Genomic DNA, 27,313 nt, shown 5'->3' with positions numbered 1-27,313 from the left:
ACGGAATCACGGAGGCAGACAGAGTGACGTACTATCAAGTTAGACACTGGGCGCTCCAGCCAGCGGTCAGGCCCTTGGTAGCTAGAACACTCACGCCTTTTGAGAAATGGCTCCTGGTAAAGAAAGATGACAAGCGGGTGATATCGGAATTGTATAGACTTCACCACTTTCCAAAAGCAGAGGACAGAAAAGATGGGAGAAGGAGGTGGGGAGGGAACTGACGGAGGAGGAGTGGAGGAGTATCCACTTCAGAACACATCACACAGCTCACAACATATCAGGGGCAGAGACAGCTTATAAGTTAGCCACATACTGGTACTATACCCCGGCGAGGTTACACGCGTGGGATCCCACTAAATTTGGGCTCTGCTGGAGGGGTTGCGGCAACACGTGCACACTCATACACCTGTTGTGGCACTGTCCCAAGCTGAACAGATACAGGAAGAGCATCCTTGATGATATAGATATAGTATTCCACACTGAGATTCCCAGACTGCTGACATATGTTATCCTGGGTCTGCCCAACCCCCTTACCTTCCCTTTTCGCTCTTTGAAGGGTCGACAGATTGCCCTTGCTCTCAATGCGGCGCACCAGACGATACTAGCTCTGTAGGGCTCAGACAAAGTTCCGAGCTACACCTTATGGCTCCATAAACTCTGGTTCATCCTAGTGATGGGGAAACTAACACTGGCGTCTAGGCAAAGAGCGGAAGATATCTCCAGTCTCTGGAGACCCTTCATTCAGATTCTATCCACGGAATTCAGTGAACTAACTTGCCCTGCATATCTAAAGACTCTGAGGCTGTTGCAGAAGGCCTGATTGTGGGAGGACAGTTGGCTGTGCTGGAGGGTGATGAGGTTCATGGGCCTCTTGGAGGGGGGTGCGGTGTGCTGGGGGGGGTAAGATGGGGAGGCATCACTGAACGATGAATGGGGGGGAGCACTGTTGTTTTATCTTGTTCTTTTGCTATATTTTTCCCTTGTTTTCCCGTCCCCCCATTGACCGGTTTTCTTGCTACATGTGATGACGGTACAAGCTTATAGGGGTCGGTGATGAGGAGAACAATAGCATATGTCAGCCCATGTCAAACAGCACTCCCCACCGTTCTGTCCCCTGGCAGAAGCGACAGGTGATATTTTACCGTTTTCTTCCTGCCGGCCGATGCGGCTGTAGGCACAGAGCTGTGTATTCTGTTCACTTATACTATATACCAATAAACATTTAAGACAATACAATACAAGCAGTAAATCCTTAAAAAATACAGCACATGGATGAAGTCCCAAGGTTCTCCTGAATTCTTCCTTGGAGATGTCATCTGTTCAGCATGTGCGTACCATTAGAAATGTAATTAATTAAGTTCAGAGAATTGATGTTCCAAGAAATGCAGCCATCTCTAGCCATCTTCAAGATATTTTTACGCATCTTGGCCTGTTGACAGAAAGTAGTACAGTTAGGACAGTAAAGATTGCAGGATTATGGCGCACAGAATGACTTAGGTGTATGCAGGTAGCACAAGATGAAGGACCAGTTGCGACCACTCTTTGCTGTCTATAATTTTGTGATGTGACCTACATACTAAATAGGTTGTGTTCCAAAATCTCCAGTGATGGGGGTTGCAGAACAACCTACCTAATAAATATTAATTAGATAGGTTGCTATTTGGGATCCACTGCGATTTGTGACAAACACAGGCTTGTTAGCCTGCATGGAGCAGCACACTACCATCCCTGTGTGTGCATGACCAAATAACAAACGTTTGGGCCAGTATTATACTGTTTGTGCCGAATTTGCGTCATTTTTTCTTTTTACGCAAATTCAGTTCAAACTTAACTCTATAGGTATATTTTGACGCTAGGCACGGCTTGTGTCTAAATATTGGAGTTAGCACCATTTTTTGGATGCGTGCACCTACCTTGCATAAATGAGTTGCAAGGTAGGAATTCCCATCTAAAAAATGGTGCTAACCCCGTAGCCCCATATTTATCCACCTGTGCTAAAATGATGCTAGGGTGGGAGGAGGGGCCAAAAAATGGTGCAAAGCTTGCTTTGCACCATTATTTAACGCCTGGGTCAGACCAGGCGTTAGGGGACCTATGGACCCATTTCCATGGTTAAACACCATGGAATGGGTCCACAGGTGCCCTCCCCAAGCCCAAGAAACACCCCCACCCCCACCAGGGGGACACCAGAGGATGGGGGACCCCATCCCAGGTAAGTAGGGTAAGTATTGGTAATTATTTTTTTTTTTAATTTAAGTGCCATCGGGGGCCCAACTTGGAGTCCTCTGCATGGCACAGGTTGCAATGGCTATGCCCGGGGGACACTGGTCCCCTGTTGTGGCCATTGGAGTGGTGCTCATGACTCCTGTGTTATGTGGTATGGATGGTTTTGCATCAGGAAATGACGCTAGGCTGGTTAGAGGCATGTTTTTTTACTCTAACCAGCCTAACGTAATTTTTTGGTGCAAAACCTCCTTCCCCCATACCGCCACCCCCACCCAGCTAATGTCATTTTTTCAGATGCTAGTCTACCCTTTGCGCCGGCTCACGGGATTCCATAAATTTAGCACCCGGCTGATGGTCTTGAATCACGCAAGCCTGCGCTATGCTTTTTGATGCAAAACTGTGTTGTGTCAAAAAGTATAAATCTGGCCCTTTGTTTCTTAAAAGAAGTTGTTGGTTCTAAATGTGCTGATTTTAAAAAATATATATACATTTATATTTATTTTCCATTTTGCAAAACATTGGGGAACAGGCAGTGCACATTATGATATATAAAAGGGACTTTGCAAATACCTTACTACGTTCTTTATAGTGTTAATAACAGATCAATACAGATACAAACCATTAATAGATACCATTGCAAATCGCAATTAGGAGGGGAAGCCCTTTTCACACTACTTCGAAATTTGATTAAAAATTCATCACAGTACCCACTTTGAGAGTTGGAAAGTCTTCCTCATGTTATTGAGTGGAATTCATTTTTTGTATATAATACATTTGACCAAAACATGGTAGGAAAACATAATATTGTTCAGTACAGCGGCCCCTAATGCACAGAGTGCCCCTGGACCTGGTGTGGAGTGGTATACCAGCTTGTATAGGTGGCACATGATTAGGTGCAAGGTGGTATTAAGGAGTGGAACATGGAAAAGGACTGGATGCTTTGAGAAAGGAGAAAAGTGGAGTGGGTATTGGTGCCAGTGATTGTGAAATATATGAATCTCAAACCTAAATAATACGTCGGATGCACATGTGACATAGGATGGCTAAATATGGATTAGATATGCTGCACATGCATAGCTTGGCTATGGCACACATGGGTCAGCCGACTGCCATCAGCTTTAAGTTGTCCCGAATTTCACCTTCTATTGACCGTCACAGGAAGTTGCCTTCTAGAGCCACGTAAGGGCGTTCAAAGCCTTTGAAGTGCTAACAAATCTGAAAAAAGACAGTGGTGGCATGAAGGAGTATTATGCTACAGAGTTTCACAAAGGATTGATCTAGCAAACTACTATGTAAAAGGTACATAATTAATTAAATTCATACAGTGCTTATAAGCATTAAGAGCAAACTAAGGTAAAACATGCATGGCTGTCTACCATGGTGTCTGATACCTGTGAAGTGAGCAGTGAGCGTGCCTCTCCTCGGGGATCCGGATCAATGCAACGTAATTTAGTGCAATGGGGACCAGAGCAGGGCAGAGGAGCAAAAATTGTAACCCACGATTTCATAAACAATACTTACCATGCTCAACACCACAGGTTCCTCAAAGCGTGGGACCCACTTACCGGGATGGGGATCATGGTATCATCTCTAATTTCTTCTGCAGGTTCATTGATGGACCTGGAGGAGAGGCAACAGACCACTACTTCTGAATAAAAACAGCCCGGAAACACAACCTTGTGTGTTTCCTGTCTGTCGTAATTTACACATGGTGCTGACGGTGAGCGAGGTGTGGGGACGCGAAGTGTTGGGGATAGAGAATTGTCAGCCATTTCAGGGGCCCTTGAGCAATGGCCTTGAGGAGAACAGCAAGACGCTGGTCCTCAATGTATTGTGAGGGACATCCTGGTGGGGCCTTTGGACAATGACTTCACTGTCTTTAAAGGGAAATAGAGGGACAGTCAGTGGATGCGAAGAAACATGGGGGCTCTTTTTTAAAACTTTAGTTGCTTATATTGATTAGAACAAACATGAGTTCACTATGCAACACTGTTCAAAAGAACAGTTAGTAAGCAGCAGGAAGAGCTCAGGGTAAAGGCTCAGGAGAGAGGGAGATTTGTAGAGACTCGTAATTTTAAAACATCAGTTGCTTACACCCTCAGAAAAGACATCAGAGCAGTATGGAGCTCTATATTTAATACTTTTTCAAGGATCAGAGGTACAGCCTGCTGGGGACTGAAGGGAAGTTCAGTAACAGAGACTCTTGGTATGTAGTGTTACATACAACACAAGGACCCAGATTTACATATGCTTTGTGTCAGGTTTGCATTACAACGTGATTTAATAAGCCCTGCCACTCTTGCATGCCCTTCCCTTCTGCCCCACAACACCTAGTTGTTGGAAGGATGGGTCTGGCTTCAAATAGTTTTGCTCAGAGTTGCTCAGCATAAAAACGTTTGAAGGCCTCTACTGTACGATTATAACCATAGAAGCACTCTAAAAAGAATGTGACTCTAAAATAGCTCAAGTCCCTTCTCTATACCTTAAGTAGAAAATGGTAGTGTATTCAAGCACACACTAAGGCCCAAATTTATACTCTGTTTGCGCCGGATTTGCGTCATTTTTTTTGCCGCAAATCCGGCGTAAACTTAGCTCCATATTTATACTTTGTCGCTAGACACGTCTAGCGCCAAATTTATGGAGTGTGCGTCATTTTCTGGACGTGAACACCTACCTTGCGCTAATGACATGCAAAGTAGGCATTCCTGTGCAAAAAATGACTCTAAGGAATTTGCGCCTTATTTATACTCCTGCGTCATTTTGACACACGGGAGGAGGCGGGCCTTAAAAAATGGCGCTAAACCAAATTAGAGTAATTTTTTAACGCCTGGGTCAGGGCAGGCGTTAGAGAACATGTGGGCTCATTTCCATGGTCTCTGACCATGTAAGCAGTCAACAGGTGCCCTTCCCTGCCCCTAGGGACACCCCCTGCCACCCTCGCCCACCCCTGGAGGACACCCGTAGATGGGGGGACCCATCTACGGTAGGTAGAGATAAGTATTTTTTTTTTAAAGTGGCATGGGGGCCTAACTTGGGCCCCCCTACATGCCACTGTGCCCAATGGCCATGCACAGAAGTCCCCTGGGCATGGCCATTGGGCAGGGGGGCATGACTCCTGTCTTTGCTAAGACAGGAGTCATTTCCATGGGGGTTGTGCATCAAAAAATGACGCTAGTCAGGTTAGAGTCAATATTTTTTACTCTAACCTGACTCGCACCATTCTTTGACGCACAACCCCCAGTCTTCCCTATGCCTCCGCTGCCGGCTACCGTCATTCCTTAAATATGATGCCCGGATGGTGCTTTGGAATGGCGGTAGCCGGCGTTAAACTTTTTGACGCAAACCTGCGCTAGCGCAGGTTTGCATCAAAAAGTATAAATATGGGCCTAAATGTATACCCTGTCATCTGATGATGTAACATTGGAGGCGTACAGACGGGCAGAATCAACAAGCATTTGCGATGCAATAGGTCTCACATATGCTTGCATATTAGCATTGTAAATTCATAAGTGGACTTTTCTTGCCACATGAATTGGTCAACCCTGCCTCATAATTTCATCTTTTCCTGCCATATAATTCCAGTGGCCCTGCATATAACTAAAGCACTTCCATTTACCTTCTTCCTCTAGCTGAAGATAAAAACGAAAATGTTGCCATTTAGCATCCTAATTGAAATCTGCCATGCTAATTCCAATAGAATACCACTATCACCACACCACCATCTGAGTTGTTGGCTGGGTAACTGAATTCCACAAAAAAAGACACAAGACAGCCACAGAGGAGAAAAAAACTAGAAGGATCACCCAAACATATCAAGAGTGTCCAAACAGTCATAGTGTAATAAGGATGTTAAGTTGACCAGAATCAAGATCATAATTGTAATAAGGAGAGATTATTAAAACATACACAATTATAATATGAACCTTTATCAAAAATAAACTTTTGGTATTAGACTTTAATGCTCAAAACAGCTTCTAGAAAGCACCATAACAAAAATGTCATTTGTAAGAAACATAGTAAAGTAACCACATTGTTAGCCCCTCGAGGGCATAACCCCATAAAAAACAGGAGAAAGTAATGCAGTGTAACTATATTTTTAGCCCCCTGAGAGAGCGTTTTTAGAGCTAACAGGCCTAATGCAAAAGCATTACAAACAAAACCTTTAAAACAAAACTTCTCCCAGCTGCAAAACAGAGGTTCTAGCCACGAGAAAGCTTAAAAGACAGTGAATGGTGGGAGGTGTTATTATTGTGAGGTCCCCCCTAACCTAGTGTGGGGACCCAGAGATGATGTACACATATAAAAAGCATTTTGAAGGTAGTCTCATTGGCCTAGGACCACCACAGGATGAATTATGAGCAAAAATGATTGGTAAAAGTAATGCCCTGCAAAGCATTACGGTGCAAATTTTCGTGCCACGAATATTATAGTATCTTGACTGCAATGCTCAGAACAGCCGCTAGAGGACACCACAATAAACATAGCTTTTGGAAGAAACATGGTCATGTAACCAGTCAGCTCTTAGGGAGCATAACCATATGAAAAAGAGAATGGGAGAAAGTAATGCAGTGTAGTCATATATGTAGGCCCTAGAGGGCGTACTGCATTACTCATATTCAAGACTAGCAGGCCAATTGCAATGATTTTACAAACAACAACTTCTCCCAGCTGTAAAACAAAAGTTCCAGCCATGAGAGAGCTTAAAACGATAATGAATGGTGTTAGTGGTTATAATTTTGGAGTCCCCACTGACATAGTGTAGAGACCCAGAGAAGATCTAGACAGAAACAGCACATTGCGGTCAATGTTTTGAAGGTGGTCCCATTGTCCTAGGACCACCATCAGTTATGAGTAAAAATGTTTTGCAAAAGGTGAGTGCTCACTGGGGTCTTTCATCGTTACAGGCAATGTCACCTAAATGTACAGCAGAGCTCTGGTATAAGGGCATTTATGTAAAATGCAGACTGAGCTATAAAGATGCTTCCTTTCATTATTGCACCGCATTTTGCTTTAAATCTGCAGTGCAGACAGTTCACTGCATGATCCAACAAGCATTTGCAATGCAATGGGTCTCGTGTTTGCCCAAGTTAGAGCTAATAGCGTTGTAAATTGCTAACTGGACATTTTTTGCCACATAAATTGAAAATGAAAAGTAAAAACAGTTGACATAAGCAAGCAGATTCAAAACACCACGGCCGCCATTAGCGTGAGCATGAAGGAGCGTGAAGGAGAGACACAAAAGAAAAAAGAAGTTCGCTCGCAGTCAAACGTATCAGCAAAAGTGCAATTATCCATGTAACAGGGTTGATGTCCAAGGTGGTAACAAAACTGCCCCAAGGATGGACAAACATAAAGCCTTTACCAATTATGATAACGGATTTTTTAAAGGCAAGCCCATGAAGGAGTGATAGTGATGGGCGTGGTTAAAAACGCACATAGATACCAACACGTCGGAAAAGCAGCGCTTGCGCACTTCTATGCTCCAACTAAAAAGGAAAGTGCTTCACAGTGGTTGCTCTTGTTGCGGTCTAAGATGAAGTCCGGTGATGGATGTCACCCTCTGGAGCAGGGGTCTTCAAACTGGGGGTGGGCACCTCTAGGGGGACTCAAGTGATCCCAGGGAGGCCCCAGGCCCTGGCCAAAATAAGCATTATGCAGACAGCAGTGCTTTCTTTTAAGTAGAAAAACGTTTATTGCATTTTTTTAAAGGGTTATAGAACTAAGTCTGGACATATTCTGAGAGGGGTAGGATTGCTCCCCATCCCCCCGTGCAATCTGATGATCTTGCACTTGATTCAGGCAAGAATATCAGGGAACGCACATTCGCACAAGATGGATCGGGTGGAGGGAGAAGTCTCTAAGTTACACTGCCACTGATCCTGCCAGTAACAGGGAAAACCATGGAGTAGGCCTCCAGGCCCAGAGGGCAGCCATAGCCGCATAAATTCCCATCTACATCATGCACACAGACGCCGTATGGCTCTGTATAATAACATTGTTTCCAGAACACTTTTGAAAGCACTTCTGCAGTTTTAGTTATTCTTCATAACAGCGAGTACTCTCACCGAAAGCAATGGTACTCAATTTCAAGCTTGAACGAATGGAGGCCCAGCTGCCTTGCCAATGTTTAAAGCTTTGACCTTTCACACCACATGTCAGTGCCAAGTGTTAACTCTCGAGCCATACTGCCAGCTGTGTATGCTTTCCACTCCCCGGGAGCCTCCTTGGATTAATAGATATTTAAGAGGGAAGCTTTTCCTTTCTTTCTAATAAGGACAGTGTGCATCTCAGAGAGCTTCAGGGGAGCGGGGTTCCAGCACTGGCTCACTCCGCATCACTGTCTGAAACATTCGTTGGCACCACAGGTATGCAGTTGCGGCTTGCGCGAGGGGAAAGGGGTTGTGCGTGGTGGGGAGGGACCACAAAATGAAAAGAAAAAAAAAAATCAAACTTACCTTTTTCCCGCGCCGCACCACGCAGCTCCATCCGCTCCTCTCCCATCCCTCCAGGCCGCACGCACAGGCGAGTCACAGCCTGCCCTGCGGCCGGTCCTGACGCATCAGGATTGGCTGGGAGGGCACTCCCAGGCCGAGAGTTGGCCTGTGCACGCTCTCTTCAGCCCGGTGCAGCACAGTGCCTGGTTGGAGAGACCCTACTGCGCATGTATGTTTGGAGGCCAGAGACGCTGGCCAAACATATATGCGCAGTGAGGGGGACTGCTGTCCACGTCACTCCCGTGGCCCGCCCACTTTTAGTGAAACAACATAATAAACTGAGTTTATTATGTTGTTTCTATAAAAGTTTTGCAGCTCCTGCTGCTCGTGGCGGGCGGGAGGGGACGCTTCTCCGCACCACTCTGCTCAATATCCTCAGTAGTCTTTGGCATTCAATTACACCGAGATGAAGTTGCTGCTGGAATTGGCACATTACCAGGGAACATGTACCAGACTTCTGTCTTTTTTGGTCTCTGTCCATTTGCCGATTTTATAGCAATTACTTGTGCAACTAACAGTATTTGTTTTGTACCAACGTTGAGGAAGTGGCTATAGACAGCAGCAATTACACCAGTTTCAAGTAAAAACAAAGACTGCAAAAATGTATTTTGGGAATAGAGAGACGTCAAAATAATGACTCAAACTTGCACGCCTCCTTACAGCCTGTCAATCGGTATTTAAATTCTAAATCCAGCTATGCACACTCAGTGTCGCACTGTGTTACTCTACTACACTGACACCAGTTCTGACACATTTGCAGATAGTGCTTGAAATGAAGGCTAAGTGCAGGTCGAGTTTATTTTGGTTGTCTTTGTTTTTGCCAAATATGTTTTTGAAGTTTATGTTTCCCCATGGATGTTACCATTACAATATTTGCACAGCGATGCCACCCCATTGTGCCCTATGTCAAGTGTGCACATATGTTTCATCGTGGAACAATTCCAAGTTGGAGGGTGATGGAAATATGTACCAAACTTAAATCCAAAATGTGTACGTAGGTAGACTAATGATTACGTTTGACTTTTGTGGCAGAGATGTCTTATTTGGGCCTTGATAGTGAACATGGACAATTTAGGATTAAACTGATTTCCATGCAGAGCTCTAAATTGAAGACATCAACCATATATAAACACATTTTGAGTAATTCAGATTTGGTGGAAAAAAACAGGGTGGATTACAGTCAAGCACTTGAAATGACGATTCCATTCAAATTTGCCTTTTGAGGAATTACAAGGGTGAAAACTATTCGATGTTTTAATAAAGGGTGTTAGTGCGGTGAAAGCCAGATGCCCTTCACTTATTTTCATCCTGACCAGTGATGAGACACCCTTGCACCACAATTAACACAGTATGTGGACGAGATTTATAACAAGATTTTTTTTTTTGTAGTACTGTCAAAACTGAGACATCTACACGCTGTGCGCTCTATAAATTCCCCTATTACTTATTCATTTTGCGTCACAAAATTTCCAGTCACAGGGTTTGCAGAACGACAGGCTTAATGAATATTATTTAGCTAGGTCGTTATTTGCAGCTCCATATCACTGGCTACTGAAACAGGGATGTTGATCTGGAAGGAACACCTCCTTTGACGATTTACTCATTTTTGTATGATATGCAACCCGGCATATAATTCTGATTCGCAAATAGGAGGGGATGGTATATTGAGAACCCTTGCTTGTTACAATTCGAATGGGTTGGTAAATCCATGTTATGAGATGGTAATGCTTATCTGATTCACAAAATGTGATTAGTACATGTCAAAAATCATTTATAGGGCACAAACCCTTTGGCTTTGTGAAATGTAGGATTTGTGTTCACAAAATAATTTTGTACATCAAAGCCCTTGTAGAAAAAGGCAAGAAGTAGGGGAAGAGTTAAGTGTGTTTGGGATAAAGCCCCTGTATGCTTTGTTTTCTCATACATATGATGACCAGTTAACGAATCACAATTTAACTTTTGTACATTGTAAAAAGCTGTTTTGCGGTCACAAATCACCGTTTTCGACCACAAAAAAAGCTTTGTACATCTGCTACTTACTTATAAATATCACTTCCAACCACAGTATTTGCACAAGTAAAACAATTTCTACAGCCTTAAGAGTGAAAATACATTATGGGGGGCTAGTTACTCTGGAAACATGCCAACATTAAATTCGTGCATGTTCCACTTTTTAATACTAGGTACCCTACCTTGAGGGCTACAAGCACTACATAAAGGTATCTGATTTAGTATTTAAAAGTTGGAATCTTTCCCTTCAAAAAAGGCGGTGAGCACTTTTTAAATAAAGAAAACTGTATTAAATTTTCCATCTTATACAGCAAATTGACAAATATCAACCTGTCTTCAGCAAGCAGTACAACATTTCGGCATACGCATTTCAAAACCCTATTCCGTCTTGTTCAGGCCATAATGATGTAACCATTTTCCCCATACCGTTTTTGTGTTTTTTTGTGACAACCTCTAGACTTATAAATTGGGTCCCCGAGTTTGGCGCACCAGACCATCGCCTCCCTCCAGCCTGCCAATGTCAGATAGAGGGGGAGCGCCAACAACTGGCAATGTCATGCTTGGCTAGAATTCACAAAAGCATGCTCTGACCTTTCAGTCCAAGAAAGTCCTCCACAGACAAGTACTTTTCAAAATTAGATTTAAGAAGTGACTATCATCAAATTAAATTACACCCTAAATTGAAAGCATTAACAATGTTTATTACGACAGAAGGGGTCTTTCAATTCATGCAACTCCCTTTCAGCTTAGGCTCAGCCACCAGCTTTATTCAAAGATTGATGACAGACATGTTTGTAAGACAAGTAAGTAGTTTATTTAAATGTGCATAGTTAATTAAAACCATTACACTTATACAGCGCCTCTAGATAGGCTTCCGATCCCTGAAGTGCTTATGTGCCTATATACTAAAGTGCATCAATTCCTGAGATAAAAACTCAAAGTAATCAAGATAAAATACTTAGCCATTGATATTATTTTTAACCTCAGCAATTATCAGAGGCTGGAAGAGAGTGGGCCTGTGTTATATGTTAGGAAGTATTAATGTCAGACAATGCCTGCTCCACTCCTGCAAGATATCTCACAGTTTGGGATATCAGTCTTTGGTTTGCTGAGTTAAGACTACTTAAAACCGCATGCCTACACATGCACACCCACAGTTTTACCCATAACTGCCGCAGCAGTCTTTGTCGATCAGACAGGGTGCCATTACGCAGGTGCAAGAAATGAGGTCTCTAGTTGGCAGAGGTATACACCCTTGTCCAAATAGAGACCACAATCCTAGTCAGGGTAAGACACACACAATCCAAATTATCCTGTGCCCACCTTCTGGTAGCTTGGCACTGAGCAGTCATTCTTAACTTAGAAGGCAATGTGTTAAGTGTCTGTGCAATAGATCACGCAATAACACAGTGAAAACACCACAGAAAGACACCACACAGATTTAGAAAAAGAGAGTATATTTATTTGAATAAAATATGGTTGAAACAATGAAAATCCAATGCACATAGGCAGAGTTATGAATTTTTAAACATTAAATCCAACTAAAGCGCTTAGAAAATACAATAGCTCCAACTGGGGCTATCACAGCATCGTTGACCGAGTCGTTCCCGACAGTCCGACACCACTGGTGCTGGTCCCGGAGTCACACGGACCCCTGGGTACAGTACCTTTGGAAAATGAAGAACAAGGACATCGCACGGAGTCGGAGAAAGGCATTGCTGGAGCCAGTGCGGCGTCAGTCCCTTACGGAGTCCATGGAGTTGCGGCGTCGGTTCCACACTGCGAAGCAGGTGGAGATGAGGCGCCGGTTCCGTCCGGAGGTCGGGGGAGTTGATGTGGTGTTGTCCGTGATGAGTCAATCCTTTGTGACCCGGCGGGGTCACTGTTTCCAGTCTGTCAGGACTTGATTTGTTGACTTCGCAGTGCTGTGATGACCCTGAGTGACGTCAGCGGAGTTAGGGCAACGTCAGACTAACGTTGAAGGCCGTAGTCGTAGCAGGTAGTGATGTCCACGGAGCTATAGCAGGCTGCGATGTATCTGGCGTCGCTGAAGTCGTTCCGGCATCGCTGAAGTCGGAAACTAGCAAAAAGCTAGCTAGTGAAGTCTTTTTGGCCCTAAGACTTCAGGAAACAGGAGACAAGCTCAATCCAAGCCCTTGGAGAGCACTTCTCAGCAGAGTCAGAGGCCAGCAAGGCACCAAGGCAACAGTACGGCAACAGTCCTTTACAGCACAGCAGTCCAGGTGAGTCCTTTGGGCAGCCAGGCAGTTCCTCTTGACAGGTTGCAGGATCTGGTCCAGAATTGTCTGAGTTTGTGGGGTCAGGTGCTCAGTTTATACACCCAAAATTGCTTTTGAAGTGGGGGTGACTTCAAAGAGTGGATTTGAAGTGCACAAGGTCCCCTTTCAGTACAGGTCTGTCTGCCAGGGTCCCAGTAGGGGGTCTGGCAGTCCATTGTGTGGGGGCAGGCAACTAGCCTTTGAAATAAAAGTGTCAGGCCCCTCCACCCTTCCAGCCCAGGAAGACCCATTCAGTGTGCAGATGAGTGCAGGTGTGACTGAGTATCCTGTGTTTGTGGTTGTCTGAGTGAAATGCACAAGGGAGCTGTCAACCAACCCAACCCAGACGTGGATTGGAGACAAGCTGTAAGGCACAGATAAGAGTTTAAGTACAGAGAAATGCTCACTTTCTAAAAGTGGCATTTCTAAAATAGTAATATAAAATCCAACCTCACCAATAAGCAGGATTTTGTATTACCATTCTGGCCACACTAAACATGACCTGTTTACCGCTTTCTGATCAGAATCTACCACTCGACAGTATATGAGGGTAGCCCTAATGTTAGCCTATGAAAAGAGCCGGCCTCACAGTAGTGGAAAACAAATTTAGGAGTTTTCCAATACCAGGACATATAGAACACATAGGTTTATGTCCTGCCTTTTACCTACACAGCTCCCTGCCCTATAGGTTACCTAGGGCCTACCTTAGGGGTGACTTGTATGTAGAAAAAGAGGAGGTTAAGGCTTGGCAAGTACTTTTAAATGCCAAGTCACAGTTGCAGTGAAACTGCACACACAGGCCTTGCAATGGCAGGTCTGAGACATGGTTAAGGGGCTACCTATGTGGGTGGAACAACCAGTGTTGCAGGCCCACTAGTAGCATTCAATCTACAGGCCTTGGGCATATGTAGTGCACTTTACTAGAGGCTTACAAGTAGATCAAATATGCCAATTGAGTATGAACCAATGTTACCATGTTTTAAGGGAGAGATCATATGCACTTTAGCACTGATTAGCAGTGGTAAAGTGAGCATGTTGTGTAGCCATTTTAGTTATAGCTCCATGCATGGCATTGTAGCATACTAAGCATGCCGCTGTGCACTTTAACCTAGATATATTTTATTCAGCTTTGTTTTATTATTCTTGCCATAGCCACTTTTACGGTCTTGTTTTATTTTCTCTCTATCTAGCTGCTGTTTTTGCTTAGGCCAGTACTATGTTCTTAAACAAGACATTCTTGTTCACTCTGTGCTTCTTTCAAGGCTGAAGTAATATAGGTTGCCGGTGAACGTGGTACGAGTTTTGTCTCTGACATTCATAGAAAAACACACATCCTTATGTAGGGACATTTTCCCGGAACATCAGCTGTTTCATTATAAAAACACTTCCTTGTCCCTTACATGCTAAAGGGAGATTCCAGCCAGAGAACCACAACTGTATGCTGATTGCTGAACGCTTCGCTACAGCTGCTTATGCAGACTTCAGGCCTTTGCTCAGGAATGGGGGATGATGTCTTCCCAGGGGAACCTGAACGGCAGAATTAGAGCTTAACATGCTGTGCTCTATTATAGCCTAGCTAGGAATTAGTCTATTGACTTTAGTGACAAAATGGTAGCGTTATTTCTATGCTTCATTCTTCACAATTTTAATCTTGTCATGCTGTATCGTCCTGGTTATTGCAGTACATGCTTTGCTATCTAAGATGCAGTTGCTTCATTAAAACCTTATTGAAACATATATTGCCTCTATTTGTTATTGTGTATGTGAGACTAATGTAACTGAGAGAAACGGATGAGACCTGAGTGACCACGGTTTCCCTGAGAAATCAATTATGTCATGCACTCGGCTGCCCAATCATCCTTGCCATGGGGTAGAGATGAGGCACTGCTAGTTAGCCGGAGCAAAACCCGGATTAGGGCGACAGGTGTCACCTGTAGTGGGTCAGACTCAGCCTCCCACATCACAAGTGATTCTGCCGCTCAAAATCCAGTAGTCTCATTAGAATAATTAGAGCGTACGCGACAAGCAGAGTAATAAAACAAGCAAAAACAGTGCAGAAAAGTGGAGGGAGGCAGGCAAAAAGTTGGGGGATGACGACCCTAAGGCAGTCAGGTCTAACATGTGCTCCCCCCAGCTGAAAGTGGGGAGAGCTACCCAACCCCTTGGGAGCTCTCAACGCTAAGGCGGAAGTATCTGGAGAGACCATCAGCATTGGTGTGGTCAGTCCTTGGGTGATGCTAAAACGTAAAGTCCATCCCCTGTAGGGAAATGGACCACCTCAAGAGTTTAGGATTTTCACCCCTAATCTGCATGAGCCATCTGAGGGGCCCGTGGTCTGTATCAACCCGGAAGTGAGTCCCAAACAGGTATGGTCTTAGCTTCTTCAATTGCCAGACCACAGCAAATGCTTCGCTTTCAATAGCACTCCACCTCTGTTCCTGTGGTAATAGTGTTCTGCTAATAAATACTACTGGTTTGTCTAGGCCCTCCTCATTCAGCTGTGCTAGGACCGCCCCAATGCCATGCTCTGAAGCGTCTGTCTGCACAATGAATTATTTGGAGTAGTCAGGGGCCTTGAGCATGGGTGCTGTTCACATGGCTTCCTTCTGGGAGTCACCTAGGTTGCTTTTTGGATGTGAGTTCTGTTAAGGGGGCCACTTTGGTGCCATAGCCCTTAACAAATCTACGGTAATACCCGGTGAGGCCCAAGAAGTTTCTCACCCCTGTCTGCGTTCTAGGTGGTTGGCAGGCCTTGACTGCCTCAATCTTGGCCTGGAGGGGCTGCACCCTGCCACCACCCACTTGGTGTCTCAAGTACACAACGGAACCCTGCCCAATCTGGCACATACTGGCCTTGATGGTCAGGCCTGCCTGTTGCAGGGCCTGGAGCACCTTCTTGAGGAGGTGTTCCTCCCAGCTGGAACTATAGACAGCACTGTCGTCTAAATAGGCTGCACAGAACGCATCCTTGCCAGCTAGTACCCAGTTAACCAACCGTTGGAAGGTAGCAGGGGCATTTTTAATTCCAAAGGGCATTACTCAGAACTAGTAATGACTGTGAGGAGTGGAAAAACCGGATCTCTCTTTTGCCCCCGCAGTCAAAGTGATTAGCCAGTACCCTGACATGAAGTCAAAGGTATTGAGGAACTTGGCAGCACTTAGCCTGCCTACGAGCTCATCAGCTCGGGGAATGGGGTGAGCATCTGTCTTTGTGACAGAGCTGAGACCCCAGTAGTCCACGAAGAACCTAAACTCTGGTTTGGCACTGGGAGCGGCAGCCTTGGGAACCAACACCACTGGGCTGGACTAGGGACTGCTGGACTTCTCAATAACCCCAAGAGCCAGCATCTTGGCAACTTCCTCCTTGATGCTGGACCTCACCTTTTCTGACACTCTGTAAATTGTATTCTTTACAGGAGGACTGTCTCCTGTTTCAGTATCATGGACAAACAAGTGTTTGAGTCCAGGGGTGAGGGAAAACGGAAGAGAACTGCTCCAATAACTCATAGCAGTCTCCTCTCTGATCTAGGGTCAGGGAGTCAGAGATTGGCACCCTCCTCTGACCCATCACCTTCCTTGGCAGAGAGGAGGTCGGGGAGAGGTTCACTCTCCTCTTCCATACCCTCATCTGTCACCAGAAGCACGCTGACCTTACACCTCTCAAAGTGAGGCTTCAGTCGGTTCTGATGGAGCACCTTTAGGGGGGTTTCAAGGGGACTTGAGGTCCACTAAGTAAGTGGTATCCCCCTTCCGCTCCTTGATCTCAAATAGGCCAGTCCAGCAGTCCTGGAGAGCCCTAGTCTCTACTGGCTCCATTATCCAAACGTTGTCTCCAGGTAAGAATTCTACCAGGGTGGCCTTCTGTTCATACCATTTTTGAATCACCTCTTGACTTGCCTAAAAGTTGCTCTTGGCCTTCTTCCAGAAGCGTTTCATCTGGTTGCGGAGGGCCAGCATGTAACTGACGACATTGTGGGGGTTTTCCTGGGAGCTTTCTTCCACCCCTCTTTCACTATGCTTAGGGGTCCCCTGCAAGGCTACCCATAGAGAAGTTCAAAGGGGTTGAACCCCACCCCTTTCTGGGGCACCCCTCTATAAGCAAAGAGAAGGCATGGCAAGAGGACGTCCCACTTACGCCTCATGGCCTTGGGGAGGCCTGTCCACACGCATCCCACATGGACTTCATGTATGCAGGCATGAAGTTTGTGCCTCTGTCAGACACAATCTTTTTAGGCAATCACACACGGGGAAATATCCCCATTAGAGCTCTGGTCATCACTGGTGCAGTCACTGTCCTCAGAGGGATCACCTATGGGTAGCAGTGGGATGGTCCCCCAAAACCAGGATGAACCTGTTGCCTAGGGCAGTTTTGGGGTCCAAGGGACCAATAACGTCAATGCCCACCCTTTCAAAGGGGGTGCCAACGACAGGGAGTGGGACCAGGGGGGCTTTAAGACTTTTCTCTGTCTTCCCACTAGCCTAGCAGGTTGGGCATCACCTACAGAAAACATCTGAGGCCACCCGCATTCGCAGCCAATGGAAGTGGGTGGCAAGCCTGCCGAAGGTCTTGTCTTGCCCCAAATGCCCCGCCAGTGGGATGTCATAAGCCAAACCCAGTAGGAAAGCCTGGTAGTACTGGGGGACCATCAGCATATGGGCTGCACCAGCTTCCGGTACCTTAGGCTCGCTGTAGAGGAGATCATTCTCCAAATAGATATGGTGATCACCAGAGGCTTCACCTGCTGCTTGGGCCGCGGCCTGTCGCCCTGGACCCTCAAGAGTGGGGCACTCCTTCTGTGCTTTGCAGAATTCCTCCCTGGTTGGCCCACCCTCAACTTGCCAGCCAGCAAGCTCATGCAGGTTACCCAGGGCAGCAATGTCCTCCCCAGTTGGCTCAGGGGCCTCCTCCTCAGGGACCCTGTCAACCACTGTGGGAACTCATGGGGCAGGTTTCCTGCGCCTCTTGCCCCTCTCACTTGCAGCTGTCTGGGTCATTGTTCCAGATTCCAGATGCCCTTGACTCCCTTCCTGGGCAGCCATGGACTGTGTGGTCATACAGACTACCTCAGGCAAACCTCTCCAGGTGAGACCTGAGCGCTACCCCCCTCCAGGAAGTGTACTCAAGGTCATTGCCTAACAGACAATCTACAGGCATGGCAGGACTCAGGTACTTTCAGAGTACCAGAGCCACCCCCCCACTCAAAGGGAACCAGAGCCACCAGTAGGTGACTCTCACAATTGTCAGCGACTATGACTTGGTGGAATGTATTGGGGATGACCTGCTCTGCTGACACCAGCTGACCCCTGACAGTAGTCATACTCGCTCCTGTGTCATGCAGGGTGTTAGACATGGGGTCTTTGGTTGACAGTCAGGTTACCCCCTGTTCAAGCAAGGACCCTCACTCTAGTCAGGGTAAAAGAGAATCACCCTCAGCTAACCCCTGCTTACTCCCTTGGTAGCTTGGCAGAGCAGTAGGCTTAACTTCAGAGCGCTAGGTGTAAAGTATTTGTACCAACACACACAGTAACTTAATGAAAACACTACAAAATGACACAACACCAGTTTAGAAAAATGGGAAATATTTATCTAAACAAAAGAAGACCAAAACGACAAAAATCCAACATACACAAGTCAAGTTATGAGTTTTTAGAGATTAAACTCAAAAATAGCGCTAAGAAACAAAAATGCTTTGATGAGATGTTAACGCGGCGTCGTGACGGAGTCGTTCCCAACAAGCCAACACCAGCAGCGCCGGACACGGAGTCGTGTAGACCCCAAAGTACAGTACCTTCGGTGAAGAGTGAAAACAAGCCGATGCGCGAAGTCGGGGATTGCGGCATCTGTGCGAAACGTTGAATCTGTGCACTTCGAGCGGCGTCGGTCACGACGGTGTGCGGCGACTTCCACGGAGTCGCGGACTTCAGCGGGGCTGCTGCGGTGTCGGGCCTGCGAAGAGCGTCACGTTCCAGCGAAGGTCACGACGTCAGGTGCAGGCGGCGTTACCGAATTCAGCAGCGGCGTTGGTCTGGAGTCGTCCGAAGTCGATTTCCTTGGATTTCCACCAGCTTTCCTTTCAAGGGTCCAGGGACTGGATAGGGCACCACTTGTCAGAGCAGGAGTCTCTCCAGAGACTCCAGGTGCTGGCAGAGAGAAGTCTTTGCTGTCCCTGAGACTTCAAACAACAGGAGGCAAGCTCTAAATCAAGCCCTTGGAGATTTCTTCACAAGATGGAAGGCACACAAAGTCCAGTCTTTGCCCTCTTACTCTGGCAGAAGCAGCACTGCAGGAAAGCTCCACAAAGCACAGTCACAGGCAGGGCAGCACTTCTTCCTCAGCTATCAGCTCTTCTCCAGGCAGAGGTTCCTCTTGGTTCCAGAAGTGTTTCTAAAGTCTGTAGATTTGGGTGCCCTTCTTATACCCATTTTAGTCTTTGAAGTCACCTTTCTTCAAAGGGGGCTCACACCTACTTGTGAAATCCTGCCTTGCCCAGGCAAGGCCTCAGACACACACCAGGGGGTCGGAGCCGGCATTGTCAGAGGCAGGCACAGTCCTTTCAGATGAGAGTGACCACTCCACCCCTCCCTCCTAGCAGAGATGGCTAATCAGGAAATGCAGGTTACACCCCAGCCCCCTTTGTGTCACTGTCTAGTGCGAGGTGAAAAACAACCCAACTGTCAAACTGACCCAGACAGGAAATCCACAAACAAGGCAGAGTCACAGAATGGTTTAAGCAAAAAAATGCTCACTTTCTAAAAGTGGCATTTTCAAACGCACAATCTTAAAATCAACTTTACTAAAAGATGTATTTTTTAATTGTGAGTTCAGGGACCTCAAACTCCACATGTCCATCTACTCTCTAGGGGAATCTACACTTTAATCATATTTAAAGGTAGCCCCCATATTATCCTATGAGAGAGACAGGCCTTGCAACAGCGAAAAACGAAATTGGCAGTATTTCACTGTCAGGACATATAAACCACATTACTATACAGGGAGTGCAGAATTATTAGGCAAATGAGTATTTTGACCACATCATCCTCTTTATGCATGTTGTCTTACTCCAAGCTGTATAGGCTCGAAAGCCTACTACCAATTAAGCATATTAGGTGATGTGCATCTCTGTAATGAGAAGGGGTGTGGTCTAATGACATCAACACCCTATATCAGGTGTGCATAATTATTAGGCAACTTCCTTTCCTTTGGCAAAATGTGTCAAAAGAAGGACTTGACAGGCTCAGAAAAGTAAAAAATAGTGAGATATCTTGCAGAGGGATGCAGCACTCTTAAAATTGCAAAGCTTCTGAAGCGTGATCATCGAACAATCAAGCGTTTCATTCAAAATAGTCAACAGGGTCGCAAGAAGCGTGTGGAAAAACCAAGGTGCAAAATAACTGCCCATGAACTGAGAAAAGTCAAGCGTGCAGCTGCCACGATGCCACTTGCCACCAGTTTGGCCATATTTCAGAGCTGCAACATCACTGGAGTGCCCAAAAGCACTGGTTGTGCAATACTCAGAGACATGGCCAAGGTAAGAAAGGCTGAAAGACGACCACCACTGAACAAGACACACAAGCTGAAACGTCAAGACTGGGCCAAGAAATATCTCAAGACTGATTTTTCTAAGGTTTTATGGACTGATGAAATGAGAGTGAGTCTTGATGGGCCAGATGGATGGGCCCGTGGCTGGATTGGTAAAGGGCAGAGAGCTCCAGTCCGACTCAGACGCCAGCAAGGTGGAGGTGGAGTACTGGTTTGGGCTGGTATCATCAAAGATGAGCTTGTGGGGCCTTTTCGGGTTGAGGATGGAGTCAAGCTCAACTCCCAGTCCTACTGCCAGTTCCTGGAAGACACCTTCTTCAAGCAGTGGTACAGGAAGAAGTCTGCATCCTTCAAGAAAAACATGATTTTCATGCAGGACAATGCTCCATCACACGCGTCCAAGTACTCCACAGCGTGGCTGGCAAGAAAGGGTATAAAAGAAGGAAATCTAATGACATGGCCTCCTTGTTCACCTGATCTGAACCCCATTGAGAACCTGTGGTCCATCATCAAATGTGAGATTTACAAGGAGGGAAAACAGTACACCTCTCTGAACAGTGTCTGGGAGGCTGTGGTTGCTGCTGCACGCAATGTTGATGGTGAACAGATCAAAACACTGACAGCATCCATGGATGGCAGGCTTTTGAGTGTCCTTGCAAAGAAAGGTGGCTATATTGGTCACTGATTTGTTTTTATTTTGTTTTTGAATGTCAGAAATGTATATTTGTGAATGTTGAGATGTTATATTGGTTTCACTGGTAATAATAAATAATTGAAATGGGTATATATATTTTTTTTGTTAAGTTGCCTAATAATTATGCACAGTAATAGTCACCTGCACACACAGATATCCCCCTAACATAGCTAAAACTAAAAACAAACTAAAAACTACTTCCAAAAATATTCAGCTTTGATATTAATGAGTTTTTTGGGTTCATTGAGAACATGGTTGTTGTTCAATAATAAAATTAATCCTCAAAAATACAACTTGCCTAATAATTCTGCACTCCCTGTATGTCCTACCTTATCCATACACTGCACCCTGCCCTTGGGACTACCTAGGGCCTACCTTAAGGGTGCCTTACATGTAAGAAAAGGGAAGGTTTAGGCCTGGCAAGTGGGTACACTTGCCAAGTCGAATTTACAGTGTAAAAATACACTTACATACACTGCAGTGGCAGGTCTGAGACATGATTACAGGGTTACTTGTGAGGGTGGCACAACCAGTGCCTCAGGCCCACTAGTAACATTTGATTTACAGGCCCTGGGCACCTCTAGTGCACTTTACTAGGGACTTAACAGTAAAACAAATATGCCAATCACGGAGAACCAATTACGTCCACATTTTAAACAGGAGCACTTGCACTTTAGCACTGGTTAGCAGTGGTACAGTGCCCAGAGTAACAAAAACAGTAAAATCAGAGTCCAGCACACATCAACAACCTGGGGAACAGAGGCAAAAAATTAAGGGAGACCACGCCAAGGATGAAAAGTCTAACACGTGTCCCCCCCAGCTAAAAGTGGGGAGCAACTACCCAACCTCATGGAAGTTCTCATCACTAAGGCGGAAGAACCTGGACAGACCATCAGCATTGGCGTGCTCTGTACCAGGACGATGTTCCACCGTAAAGTCCATCCCCGTAGGGAAATGGACCACCTCAACAGTTTTGGATTCTCACCCCTCATCTGCATTAACCATCTGAGGGGCGTGTGGTCGGTCTGAACTCGGAAGTGAGTCCCAAACAAGTAGGGTCTTAGCTTCTTCAGTGCCCAGACCACAGCAAACGCTTCGCGTTCTATGGCACTCCACCTACGTTCCCTGGGTAGTAACCTCCTGCTAATGAAGGCTTCTGGTTGATCTAGGCCCTCTTCATTAAGCTGTGAGAGTACTGCTCCAATACCATGCTCTGAGGCATCTGTTTGCACAACAAACTCCTTGGAGTAGTCAGGTGCCTGCAGCACAGGTGCTGTGCACATGGCAGCCTTCAAGGCATCAAAAGCGTTCTGGCAAGCCTCTGTCCAGATCACTTTCTTGGGTTGCTTCTTAAAGGTCAACTCAGTTAAGGGGGTAACAATGGTACCATATCCCTTAACAAACCTCCGGTAATATCCTGTGAGACCTAAAAAGGCTCTCACTTCATTCTGGGTCTTGGGAGGCTCCCAAGCCAGAATCGTGTCAATCTTAGGCTGTAGGGGTGCCACCTGGCCACTCCCCACCTGGTGTCCTAAGTACACCACAGAACCCTGCCCTATTTGGCACTTGCTCGCCTTAATAGTGAGGCCTGCCTTCTACAGGCCCTCTAACATTCTCCAGAGGTGTTGCAGGTGTTCCTCCCATGTGGAACTAAACACAGCAATGTCATCCAGGTAGGCGGCACTGAACTCATCCAGTCCTGCCAACACCTGGTTGACCAGCCTCTGAAAGGTGGCAGGGGCGTTCTTCATCCAAAAGGGCATCACATTGAAGTGGAAGTGCCCATCTGTGGTAGAGAATGCTGACCTTTCCTTTGCCCCCTCAGTTAAGGCAATCTGCCAGTACCCAGATGTTAAATCAAACGTACTGAGGTACTTGGCAGCTCCTAACCAATCAATGAGCTCATCAGCTCGGGGGATGGGGTGTGCGTCAGTCTTGCTGACCGCATTGAGACCCCGGTAGTCCACACAGAACCTAAGTTCCGGAGTGGCACCAGGAGCAGCAGCCTTTGGGACCAAGACCACTGGGCTGGCCCAAGGACTGCTGGAGTGCTCAATAACCCCTAGGGTTAACATTTTGGAGTCTTCCTCCTTAATGCAAACCCTGACCCTGTCAGTCACCCTGTAAACCTTATGTTTAACAGGTGTACTGTCCCCAGTGTCCAAATCATGTGTGCACAGGTGTGTGACTCCTGGGATCAGGGAAAACAGCGAGGCGAACTGTCCCAGCACGTGGCGACAGTCCCTCTGCTGTTCCTCAGTCAGGGAGGGGGAGAGGATCCCTCCCTCCACAGACCCATCTTTCTCTCCTGCAGACAGGAGGTCAGTAAGAGGCTCACTCTCTTCCTCCACCCCGTCATCTGTCGCTAGGAGCATGGATAGTTCAGTTCGCTCAAATTGTGGTTTGAGGCGGTTGACATGTAGGACCCTCAGAGGGTTCCTGGGGGATTGCAAGTCTACCAGATAGGTGACCTCGCTCTTTCTTTCCACCACCTCAAAAGGCCCAGTCCACTTATCTTGGAGAGCCCTAGGCTTCAATGGTGCCATGCCCCACATTTTTTGTCCAGGCTGAAACTCAACCAGAGTGGCATTCTGGTCGTACCACCGTTTCATATCATCCTGGCTTGCTTCCAGGTTCTCCTGAGTGAGACTCCTGAAGCGGGCAGTCTGGTTTCTTAGTGCCAGCATGTAGCTAAATACATCCTGTGGTGGTTTACTATGAGCTTTCTCCAAAGCCTCCTTCACCAGACTGAGCGGTCCCCTCACAGGGTGGCCATAGATGAGCTCAAAGGGGCTAAAGCCAAGTCCCTTTTGAGGCAACTCCCTGTGAGCGAACAGAAGGCATGGCAAGAGGATGTCCCACTTACGCCTCAAGGGCTCCAACAGGCCCTGAATCATGCCTTTCAAGGTGCGGTTGAATCTCTCAACCAGACCATTACTTTGGGGGTGGTAAGGTGTGGTGAACTTGTACGTTACCCCACACACCTTCCACAGAGACTTCATATAAGTGGATATGAAGTTTGTACCTCTATCGGATACCACTTCCTTGGGGAACCCCATGCGGGTAAAAACTCCCATCAAGGCACGTCCCACCACGGGGGCAGTGACCGTCCTTAGAGGAATGGCTTCTGGGTACCGAGTAGCAAGGTCCACCAAGACCAGGATGAACCTGTTGCCCATGGCTGTCTTGGGATCCAGAGGCCCCACAATGTCAATTCCTACCCTTTCAAAGGGAGTACTGACTACAGGTAAAGGTTGGAGGGGAGCTTTGCATTTCCCCCCACTCTTGCCACTTGCCTGACAATTCTGACAAGACCTACAATAATCAGCTGACTGCTTGTGCATCAAGGGCCAGTTAAAGTGGGAGACAAGCCTCTTATAGGTCTTGACCTGCCCTAGATGTCCTGCCAAAGACACATCATGAGCCAAACCCAGTAGGAAGGCCCTGAAGCACTGGGGTACCACCAGCATACGAGCTGACCCAGGCTCAGGAACCTTAGGCTCACTATACAGGAGGCCATCCTCCCAATATATCAGGTGAGAACCTGGCGCCTCACCAGCCGCCTGGGCCGCAGCCTGCTGCCGTAGCCCCTCAAGAGTAGGGCACTCCTTCTGCGCTGTGCAGAATGCTTCACTGGTGGGTCCCCCTTCCTGCTGCCACTGCGACAGCTTAGGGACCTCCCCCAGTTCAGCCACCTGTTCCCCTGTAGGCTCCGGGGCATCACCCTCAGGCTCTGCCTCCTCCCGGACCTTCTGGGGCCGGTTTCCCGCGCCCCCTGCCCTTCCTCTTCTTGGCGGTCCCCTGGGCCACTGTTTCAGGCTCCAGGGGCTCTTGACTACCCTGATTGGCTGCCGTAGACCGGGTGGATACGCATACCCACCCAGGCAGACCCAACAACTCCAAGTGAGACCTGTGTTCCACCTCCTTCCACGGGGAATCCTCCAGGTCGTTACCTAGCAAACAATCAACAGGCATGGTTGGGCTCACAGCTACTTTCCAGGAACCTGAGACCCCCCCCCCATTCAAAGGGAACCTTCGCCACTCTGCAGAGGCGCTCAGAGTTGTCTACCGCAACTACTTGGTGAAGTACCCGGGGATCAATCTGTTCTTCAGACACCAGGTGACTCCTCACTGTAGTCAAACTGCCTCCTGTGTCTCTCAGAGCCTCCACCCTCTGTCCATTGATGGTCACCCATTGCCTGTATTTCTTAGTATTATCAGGCACTAGGTTTCTCTGGACCATCTCACTGTCCCCTAGTGAGACAAGGGTCATTTCTGCTGGTTCCCACCTACCTGAAAGCAACTCCTCCCCAAGCGCTACACTGGCCAAACCCTGGGACGGTGCACCAGTGGGTGCCGGTGTACTTTTGGGGCATTTGGGGTCCCCCCTCACATGACCCACCTGGTCACATGCATAGCACTTACGTGGGGGACCACCTGCCACTGGCTTCCCTTTGGACAACCATGGCTTCTTTTCACTAGGGGGTTGGGAATCCTTACCCTGGGAATCAGTTTGGGGCCCTTTAGAGAACTCCCCCTGTTTGCCCTTACCTCCCCCTTTCTTCTGAGAGGGACCCTGCCCACCCTTGGCGTGGTCTCCCCCATACCTCTTTTGGACCATGGTGCTCTCCCTGCGGTCCGCTTCCTGCGCAAGCTTCCTGGGGTTAGTCAACTTGCTGTCAATGAGGTGCTGGCGCAGCTCTGGAAAACATAAACTGTACAAGTGCCCCCAAGCAATTAAATTGTAAAGCCCCTCATACATGTTTACCTTACTGCCCTTCACCCAACCATCCAGTGACCTGCAAAAAGAATCAACACATTCAAACCATGTTTGGGATTCCTTTCTCTTGTAGGATCTAAACTTCTCCTTGTACTGCTCAGGGGTCAGACCATACCTGATGAGTAAGGCCTCCTTCATGACAGGGTAGGTGAGACTCTGAGCATCCCCTAAGGCCGTCAGTGTGTCCCTCCCCTCTGCCTCAAAATGCTTCCACAGGGCTGCCCCCCAATGAGCTTCAGGGACCAGGTTCATATGGAGAGCTGACTCATAACCCTTGAACCACTAGTAGATATCATCCTCCCTCTTATAATCCCTCACAAGGTCTTTTGGGATGTGTACCCTTCTCTCCGGCTGCACTGTAGGATTGCTGCCACCATCCCTACTGGACTGGCTCCTCTGATCTAACTCCTTTAAGTTAAGCTCATGAGCCAGCTGCATCTTCCTTTACTCAAGGACTGCTCTTCTCTCATCTCTTTCTTTCTCCAGATTGAGCTTCTGCACCTCCAATTAGTATGCCCTCTCTGCCTGTCTGTCCTGCAACTCCTCAGGTGTCAGAACCTTGGATGAGACACTGCTACCTGCCCTGGATACCTTCTCCCTGGACATAACAGGCCCACCCACAATACCATTGTGTACTGAACACTCTTCCTCATCCTCCTCATCTCCCTCATCCTCTGTGTGCCCTTCAGTGCTCTTGGCTGTCACCCAGGCCCTCAGCGCCTTTTTCAGCTCCTCCTTCCTGGATGAGCTCTTAATGGGACAGTCAAAACTTTTACAGAACTGCTTCAACTGAGCTTTGGTATAACTCTCCAATTTCTCAAGGTCAAAGTCAGCTCCAACTGATGCATCTCCAAGTAGAGACATGATGAAAGGTAAAAAGAGTGCAAAGTTCCAAATGCAGAAACAAGTTCCCAAATGAAGTTCAAAGTCAATCAAGGATCAGCGAAAAAATTAAAGTGGACGTAGGGAAAAATCCACAAAAAGAGAAAAAGCAAAAATCTCAAGACAAGCAGTATGTGGTCACGTAGTGGTCTGAACTCAAACAGTAGTGTACACTTAATTACTGTATGTCAAGTACAAATACAAGTCCAAATCCCAACCGCTGATCACCAATGTTAGAAATGGGGTCTTTGGTTGACAGTCAGGTTACCCCCTGTTCAAGCAAGGACCCTCACTCTAGTCAGGGTAAAAGAGAATCACCCTCAGCTAACCCCTGCTTACCCCCTTGGTAGCTTGGCAGAGCAGTAGGCTTAACTTCAGAGCACTAGGTGTAAAGTATTTGTACCAACA

This window comes from Pleurodeles waltl, chromosome 7 (assembly GCF_031143425.1).
Source record: "Pleurodeles waltl isolate 20211129_DDA chromosome 7, aPleWal1.hap1.20221129, whole genome shotgun sequence".
NCBI classification, from domain to species: Eukaryota; Metazoa; Chordata; class Amphibia; order Caudata; family Salamandridae; genus Pleurodeles; species Pleurodeles waltl.
Note: the sequence above shows the minus strand (reverse complement) of the source record.